Source organism: Pristiophorus japonicus, chromosome 17, assembly GCF_044704955.1.
Source record: "Pristiophorus japonicus isolate sPriJap1 chromosome 17, sPriJap1.hap1, whole genome shotgun sequence".
Lineage (NCBI taxonomy): Eukaryota > Metazoa > Chordata > Chondrichthyes > Pristiophoridae > Pristiophorus > Pristiophorus japonicus.
The window spans coordinates 108,937,548-108,946,954 of NC_091993.1; the positions used below are offsets into that span (position 1 = coordinate 108,937,548).

The 9,407-nt window shown below is 46.1% G+C and overlaps 2 pseudogenes; both read left to right on the plus strand.

Moving 5' to 3' along the window:
* Window positions 1-5,453: 5,453 nt before the first annotated feature.
* LOC139228339 (U2 spliceosomal RNA) lies at window positions 5,454-5,693 on the plus strand (annotated as a pseudogene).
* A 136-nt stretch (window positions 5,694-5,829) lies between these two features.
* Window positions 5,830-6,050, plus strand: LOC139228447 (U2 spliceosomal RNA; annotated as a pseudogene).
* The last annotated feature ends 3,357 nt before the right edge of the window (window positions 6,051-9,407 follow it).

The window sequence follows — 9,407 nt, forward strand, 5'->3', positions numbered from 1 at the left end:
GACATTGCGAATTTGAAGGACATTTGGAGCACATGCTCAGAGACTTTTTCATTCTTGGCATTGGCCACGAAACCATACTTTTGACTGTAGAGACCCCAACCTTGAGTAAGGCCATAGCGATAGCCCAGACATTCATTGCCACCAGTGACAATACGAAGCAAATCTCTCAGCACACAAGTGCTGCTACAAGTACTGTAAACAAAGTGATGTTGTTTTCGAATCGTAACGTACAGGGCAGGTCACACATACCTGCAGCTGCACGTCCGCAGATGTCTCAGAGTCCACCATCAAGGGTGATGAATGCAAGGCCATTAACACCTTGTTGGTGCTGCAGGGGTGATCATCGTTTCCATTCATGCCGATTCAAAGGGTACGTTTGCAAGGGCTGTGGAACAATGAGACACCTCCAACAAACGTGCAGGCGAGCTGCAAATCCTGTGAAACTGCAAACCACCATGTTGCAGAGGAGGACAGATCCACGGAGGATCACGACGAACCAGAGCCTCAGACTGAGGAGGCAGAGGTACATGGGGTGCACACATTCACCACGAATTGTCCCCCGATAATGCTGAATGTTGAACTAAATAGACTCCCGGTGTCAATGGAGCTGGACATAGGTGTGAGCCGGTCCATCATGGGCAAAAAGACTTTTGAAAGATTGTGGTGCAACAAGGCCTCAAAGCCAGTCTTAACTCCAGTTTGCATGAAACTAAGAACTTAAACAAAAGAACTGATTCCTGTAATCGGCAGTGCTACCATAAAGGTCTCCTATGATGGAGTGGTGCACAAGCTACCACTCTGGGTGGTACCGGCCAATGGTCCTACGCTGCTCGGCAAGATCTGGCTGGGAAAGATGTGCTGGAACTGGTACGACGTCCGAGCGCTCTCGCCCGCTGACAACATTTCGTGTGCCCAGGTCTTAAACAAATTTCCTTCGCTGTTCGAACCAGGCATCGGGAAATTAGAAAAAGCAAAAGTGCAGATCCAACTAATTCCGGGGGCGCCACCCATCCATCACAAGGCGAAAGCAGTACCTTACATGATGAGAGAAAGGGTAAAGATCGAGTTAGACTGGCTGCAAAGAGAGGGCATTTCATCGATCAAGTTCAACAAGTGGGCCAGTCCTATTGTCCCAGTCCTCAAGGGAGATGGCACCGTCAGAATCTATGGGGATTACAAAGTAACTATCAATCGTTTCTCCCTGCAGGACCAATACCCACTTCCAAAGGCCGATGACCTCTTTGCAACGCTGGTGGGAGGAAAGACGTTCACAAAGCTGGATCTGACTTCAACCTACATGACGCAGGAACTGGAGGAATCATCGAAGGCCCTCACCTACATTAACACGCACAAAGGTCTTTTTGTTTGTAACAGATGCCCGTTTGGAATCCGATTGGTGGCAGCGATATTCCAGAGAAACATGGAAAGCTTACTGAAGTCAGTCCCGCACACCGTGGTCTTCCAGGACAACATCTTGGTCACAAGTCAGAACATAGTCGAGCATCTGCAGAACCTGGAGGAGGTTCTTAGTCGACTCAACCACATGGGGCTCAGGTTAAAACGCGCAAAGTGGATTTTCCTGGCACCTGAAGTGGAGTTTTTGGGAAGGAGGATTGCGGCGGACGGCATCAGGCCCACCAACACGAAGACAGAGGCAATTGAGAATGCACCGTGGCCACAGAACGTGACGGAGCTGTGGTCGTTTCTGGGACACCTGAACTACTTTGGTAACTTCTTACCGGGTCTCAGCACAATGTTAGAACCATTGCATGTCTTACTACGAAAAGGGGACGAATGGTTTTGGGGCAAAAGCCAAGAAAATGTCTTTGTAAAAGTGAGAAAATTGTTATGCTCAAAAAGTTGCTTGTGTTGTTTGATCCATGTAAGCGTTTGGTACTAGAATGTGATGCGTCGTCATATGGCGTCGGGTGTGTATTGCAACAAGCTAATGATTTCGGGAAACTGCAACCGGTTGCTTATGCATCCAGGAGTCTGTCTAAGGCTGAGAGAGCCTACAGTATGATTGAGAAAGAAGCATTAGCGTGTGCCTATGAGATAAAGAAAATGCATCAATACCTGTTTGGGCTAAAATTCGAATTGGAAACTGACCATAAGCCACTTATATCCCTGTTTTCCGAGAGCAAAGGGATAAATACCAACGCATCAGCCCGCATCCAGAGATGGGCGTTCACGTTGTCCGCATACAACTACGCCATCCGCCACAGGCCAGGCACAGAAAACTGCGTCGATGCTCTCAGTAGGCTGCCATTGCCCACCACAGGGGTGGAAATGGCGCAGCCCGCAGATCTAGCCATGGTTATGGAAGCATTTGAGAGTGAGCAATCACCCATCACTGCCCGGCAGATCAAAACCTGGACGAGCCTGGACCCCTTATTATCTCAAGTCAAAAGCTGTGTGCTTCACGGGAGCTGGTCCAGTGTCCCAGTGGAAATGCAGGTAGAGATAAAGCCGTTCCAGCGGCGCAAAGGTGAAATGTCTATACAGGCAGACTGCCTTCTGTGGGGCAATTGAGTTGTGGTTCCCGAGAAGGGCAGAGATACCTTCATCAATGATCTCCACAGTACCCACCCAGGCATCGTAATGATGAAAGCGATAGCCAGATCCCACATGTGGTGACCTGGTATCGATGTGGACTTAGATTCCTGCGTTTACAGATGTAATACATACTCGCAGTTAAGCAATGTACCCAGGGAGGTGCCGCTAAGTTTATGGTCTTGGCTCTCCAAACAGTGGTCTAGGGTACACGTCGACTATGCAGGTTTGTTCTTGGGTAAAATGTTCCTTGTGGTTGTAGGCGCGTACTCCAAGTGGATTGATTGTGAGATAATGTCGGCTAGCACGTCCGCTGCCACTACTGAAAGCTGGGGGCCATGTTTGCCACTCAAGGCTTACCTGATGTCCTGGTGAGTGACAACGGGCCAGTTTTACCAGTGCTGAGTTCAAGAATTCATGACCCGTAACAGGATCAATCATGTCACATCTGCCCCATTTAAACCAGCATCCAATGATCAGGCAGAGAGAGCAGTGCAAACCATCAAGCAAGGCTTGAAAAGGGTAACTGAAGGCTCACTGCAGACTCGTCTATCCCGAGTCCTGCTTAGCTACTGCACGAGACCCCACTCGCTCACTGGGATCCCACCTGCTGAACTGCTCATGAAAAGAGCACTTAAGACAAGGCTCTCGTTAGTTCACCCTGATTTACATGAATAGGTAGAGAGCAGGCGGCTTCAACAAAGTGCATACCATGACAGCGCAAATCTGTCATGCGTGATTGAAATCAATGATCCTGTATTTGTATTGAATTATGGACAAGGTCCCAAGTGGCTTCCCGGCACTGTCGTGACCAAAGAGGGGAGCAGGGTGTTTCGGGTCAAACTTTCAAATGAACTCATTCATTGGAAACACTTGGAACAAATCAAACTCAGGTTCATGGACTATCCTGAGCAAGCCACCTTGGAGCCTACCTTTTTTGATCCCCCAACATACACACCAGTGGCAACCGGCACCACGGTTGACCAAGAAGCAGAACCCATCATCCACAATAGCCTAACAAGGCCCAACACACCAGGCAGCCCAGCAAGGCCTGCTGCACAGCAGCCCAGTGAGGGCCCAACAAATGATTCAACAACACCAGCTTTCACACCGAGACGATCAACTAGGGCAAGAAGGGCCCCAGATCGACTCATATTGTCAATAGTTACACTATAGATTTGCGGGGGGGGGGGAGTGTTGTTATATATGTAAACTTGCATTTACTCTGTACAGCCACCAGAGGGCTCATCCCCTGGAGTCCCAAGGGATCCTATAATCCCTTGGGAGCACAGGTATTTAAGGAGGGACACTCTGGAGACCTGCAATAAAAGACTAAGATCACACTTTACTTTGAGCTCACAGTGTTCAGTCTGACTCTTTCTCCATACTCAACAACATCTACTTGCATGCCCATGGGCAGCCACGGGCCACCTGTTTGTCCGCAGAGACAGACGGGAAGCGGAATGGCAACATGTTACTGAGGCCCGGGAGTTAAAATCACCTGGGCCTGTTTCCTGCTGCAGCTGGTGCATTTCTAAATCGCCCTGCCAATCACCCGCCAGAAACCCGCCTGCAGTTAAAATCAGGGCCCCAATATGTAAATTCTGGGCGATACCCATCCTGATCCTAGCACAGTGGGCAGGAACCAAACATTTTGTGTGTTAAAATAGGTAAAAGTGAACACTTCATAACATACGAAGAAAATTAACAATGTGCATAAAATGTAATATGTAATGGTCATAGACCAAGCAGTAACAAAGTGTGTGCAAGCAGAAGACGTGGGTATGAATCTTAATGAATACTTTGCATCTCTTTTTACAAGAGAGGGGCGATGCACACTTTGCAATGAGGGAGGAGGAATGTGAAACATTGGACAAAATAAACATAGTGAGAGAGGAAGTGTTATGGGGCTTAGCAGCTTTGAAAGTGGATAAATCCCCAGGGCCGGATGAAATGTATCCCAGGGTGTGAAGAGAAGCAATAGAGGAAATAGCAGAAGCTACGTCCATCATTTTCCAGTCCCCTCTGGCTACAGGTGTGGTGCCAGGGGACTGGAGGACTGCTAACATTGTTTCAAAAGGGAAAAAGGGATAGACCGAGTATTACGGGCCAGTCAGCCTATCCTCAGCCGTGGGAATATTACTGGAAAAAATCCTGAGGGACAGGATAAATCTTCATTTGGAAAGACATGGATTAATCCAGGACAATCAGCACGGATTTGTTAAGTGAAGGTCGTGTCTGACTAACTTGAATACATTTTTCAAGGAGGTAACCAGGAGGGTCGGTGAGGGCAGTGCATATGACGTAGTGTATATGGATTTTAACAAGGCTTTTGATAAAGTCCTACATGGAAGACTGGTCACGAAAGTAAAAGCCCATGGGATTCAGGGCAAAGTGGCAAGTTGGATCCAAAATTGGTTCAGAGACAGGAAGCAAAGGGTAATGATTGATGGATGTTTTTGTGATTGGAAGGCTGTATCCAGTGGGGTTTCCGCAGGGATCAGTGCTGGGTCCCTTGCTTTTCGTGGTATACATCAATGACTTGGACTTGAATGTTGGAGGTATGATTAAGAAGTTTGCAGATGACACTAAAATAGGTTGTGTGATTGACAATGAAGAAGGAAGCTGCAGGTAGATATCAATGTACTGGTCAGGTGGGCAGAACAGTGGCAAATGGAATTCAATTCAGATAAGTGTGAAGGAATGCATTTGGGAATTTCTAACAAGGCAAGGGAATACACATTAAATCGTACGGCACTGAAAAGTGTAGAGGAACAAAGGGTCGTTGGGGTGCAGGTCCATAGATCCCTAAAGGTACCAGGCCAGGTAGATAAGGTGGTTAAGAGGCATGTGGAATACTTGCCTTTATTAGTCGAGGCATGGAATACAAGAGCAAGGACATCGCTTCTCGGCCTTTTGGCTAAGATCATGCGTAACTGACCTGACAGGGGAGTAACCACCATAACCCCAAGGTGGTTCTCCCTGGATCAGGAAGGTGGTTCTCCTATGCTTTTTTGGAAATAGGAGGTGGGTGGGGTGGCTTGACCCATCCACCTCCGGAGGTGTGTGGGGGACCTGACCCATCCACCTCCATGGCACGAACCTGGTATTGCAGTACTTCCAGGAACGGTGCAGTGGCTCTAGGCCTTTTGGCTAAGAGCATTGGCGCAGAGTGATCCTTGAATGGGCCCAAGGTGACCTCTGGCGTTTGTAATCTGACAAGATGATCTGACAAAGAATTGGAAAGATTGGCTACGAATTTTTTAAAAAAAGGACATCGCTTCTCGGCCTTTTGGCTAAGATCATGCGTAACTGACCTGACCCCAACGTGGTTCTCCCTGGATCAGGAAGGTGATTCTCCTATGCTTTTTGGAAATAGGAGGTGGGTGGGGTGGATTGACCCATCCACCTCCACGGAGGTGTGTGGGGGGCCTGACCCATCCACCTCCATGGCACGAACCTGGTATTGCAGTACTTCCAGGAATGGTGCAGTGGCTCTAGGCCTTTTGGCTAAGAGCATTGGCGCAGAGTGATCCTTGATGTGTGCAAGGTGACCTCTGGCGTTTGTAATCTGACAAGATGATCTGACAAAGAATTGGAAAGATTGGCAACGAATAAAAAAAAAAGGATGTTATCCATGTACTGTATAGTGACACATGTAATGTAATTTGTTGAATGTACTACAATGTATTGTACCGAATTGTACTTGAACTGAAAAGCAAGGAAATGTATCGAACGGAACTGTCGTCAGCACCCAAATGTAGTGTATGGGATTGCTGACCGCAGCTAAATGTACTGAACTGCTTTTGAATGTACTGTACAAATTTTTATATGAATAAAGTATATTTTGAAATATTAAAAAAAAGGATGTTATCCTTGAACTGTATAAAACACTGGTTAGGCCACAGCTGGAGTACTATGTGCAGTTTTGGTCACCACATTACAGGAAATATGTGATTGCACTGGAAAGGGTGCAGAGGAGATTTACAAGAATGTTGCCTGGACTGGAGAATTTTGGCTATGAGGAAAGGTTGGAGATGCTGGGTCTGTTTTCTTTGGAAAAGAGGAGGCTGAGGGGAGACCTGATTGAGGTGTATAAAATTATGAGGGGCCTGGATTGAGTGGATAGGAAGGATCTGTTTCCCTTGGCAGAGGGGTCAACAACCAGGGGGCATATATTTAAAGTAATTGGGGGGAGGTTTCGAGGGGATATGAAGGGAAATTTCTTCATCGGGGTCTGAAACTCACTGCCTGAAAGTGTGGTAGAGGCAGAAAGCCTCATCACATTTTTAAAATACTTGGATGTGCACTTAAAGTGCTGTGACCTACAGGGCTACGGGCCAAGAGCTGGAAAGTGGGATTAGGCTGGGTAGCTCTTGGTTGGCCGGCACAGACACGATGGGCTGAAATGGCCTCCTTCTGTGCTGTAAATTTCTATGATTCCATGTGTCATGTATGTACATGCTGTTTGCAGCCACCAAATGGTGTCATTGTTGGAGGTCACTGAGCAACATGCACATGGTGTTGCTCTGGTGTAAAAGGCCAGCCATTTTGTGAGTCAGGCACTTTGGGCCAGAATAAAGCAGAATCAAGGTTGTATCTTGCTTAGCTAAACAGTACTCGGTTTGAACCTTTATTGCATATATAACACCATGATTCAATTAACCTTTTGAGGCCATAGTACTGTAGCACCAAAATAATTCTTGAAAAGAAGTTTGTTACATTTTTTCCTTCAATATTTTGAGAGATTCCCTATCACAGCCCTATATCCTGTGATATTTTACACCCCAGTCTCATCATATCCAGTGAAACTCCAGCCTAGATTCCTGACTTTTCACATGCTTAAAAGAAAAAAAGAAGAACTTGCATTTATATGGTGTCTTTCACACTTCAGGATATCACAAGCACTTCAGAGAAAACCACATTACAATGGTACAACATAATGATACATTATATGAATACAGGCACAAGGTTTTTAATAATATGGATGCATTATTGAGTATTTTTACAGAAATCATCTGCTGCGCGTTTCCTGCCTCGGCTCCGCAGGGCTAACCATTTTCCAGAGGAGCTTATGCAAGGGAATCTGGAAAGAGAGTGTATGGAAGAAACCTGTAATAAAGAAGAAGTTGGTGAGATTTTTGAAGATGTTGCGAAAACAGTAAGGAACTAAGTTTTATGGCTCAATTTAGTCTCTTTGTCCCATTCTCAGAATAATGAGGTGGCTGCAATATGAACCTTGCTGTTTACACTGCTTGTTGCAAGGTGTGACTGCCTCCTCTTACCTTGGCTAACTTGGTAAGGTCACTGAACCTCTCATGGCACTGAGCTGTTATGTGGGGGTTGGTTGAGATGGCATTGACTGACAAGGGCACCTCCTTTTACTGTGCTTGGACCACTGCTTTTGTTGGCTTCCTTCCCTCGGTGCCAGGGAGCTGCTCCCTCCTTTCCTTATTTGGGCCAATAAAACCTTTATGTAGGAGAATGTAAACTTGGTGGTTCTGTGTTCTGTTGCAGCACTCTCAGATCTACTTCTCTTATGTTTTTCTTCGCAGTTTTTAAAATCACTGGCCTGCCCCTTTAATCAGCTGAAACCAGTTGCCTGAGACAAGCTCCCAATAATAGTGTTGGGACTACATATGATAATGACCCTGACCCAGGAAAATGTGTTGGGTCAGGGCAAGGTCACGCTGGTGGCCAGAATTGCTGTCTGGATGTGTTCTGATCGGAAAATCCGGGCCTAAATGTTCTTACCTTCTGACCAGAGAAATAACTGGCATGGGATTGAACTGGAACTTTATACAAGGAATTCAATCATATTCAGAGAGAAAACTACATTTAAAGATGTCAACTTCAGTAGGGGATGGAAAGTGAATGTGATTGTTTGACTAGTTGTTGCTGGGATTGGGCAGACTGGGCTCTGGTCTGATTATTGGCCACTTAACCAATGTACAAGAGGGTGCCTGGTACCTAGAACAGTATTTTTAGCATGCGCAGACATTGTACTTTGCCACAGATGCAAATCAATCTTAAAATGTGCTGGATAATGCTGAGCTGTAGTCTGCAACGTGACAAGCAAATTCCAATCTGCAAAGTTCCCTAGCCAAGCAACAATTAAACCTAGTCGTCGAGGCCTCTGTTTAATTAGCCTCAATTGTTTAGTGGCCTTAAAAGTGCACAGCTATTAACATGATTTTTTTTCTCTCTCTTCAAGGCTTTATTCTGGGATTTCTACACAGGTATGCCTTCTCTGATTTATCAAACTACCGAATTAGCTGGAACCTTTCCTTAAGTGAACTAAAGAAGGTTCCAACAACAAAAAGCCATTTTCCTGTTTGTGCAATTTTTTCAAAATAAATAATTGATTAAAAATTAAAAACATAGAAACATAGAAAATAGGTGCAAGAGTAGGCCATTCGGCCCTTCGAGCCTGCACCACCATTCAATAAGATCATGGCTGATCATTCACCTCAATACCTCTTTCCTGCTTTGTCCACATACCCCTTGATCCCTTTAGCCGTAAGGGCCATATCTAACTCCCTCTTGAATATATCTAACAAACTGGCATCAACAACTCTCTGCGGTAGACAATTCCACAGGTTAACAACTTATTCTTAGATGGTGACCCCTGGTTCTGGACTTCCCCAACATCGGGAACATTCTTCCTGCATCTAACCTCTCCAGTCCCATCAGAATTTTATATGTTTCTATGCGATCCCCTCTCATTCTTCTAAACTCCAGTGAATACAGGCCCAGTCGACCCAGTCTCTCCTCATATGTCAGTCCAGCCATCCCGGGAATCAGTCTGGTGAACCTTCGCTGCACTCCCTCAATAGCAAGAACGTCCTTCCTCA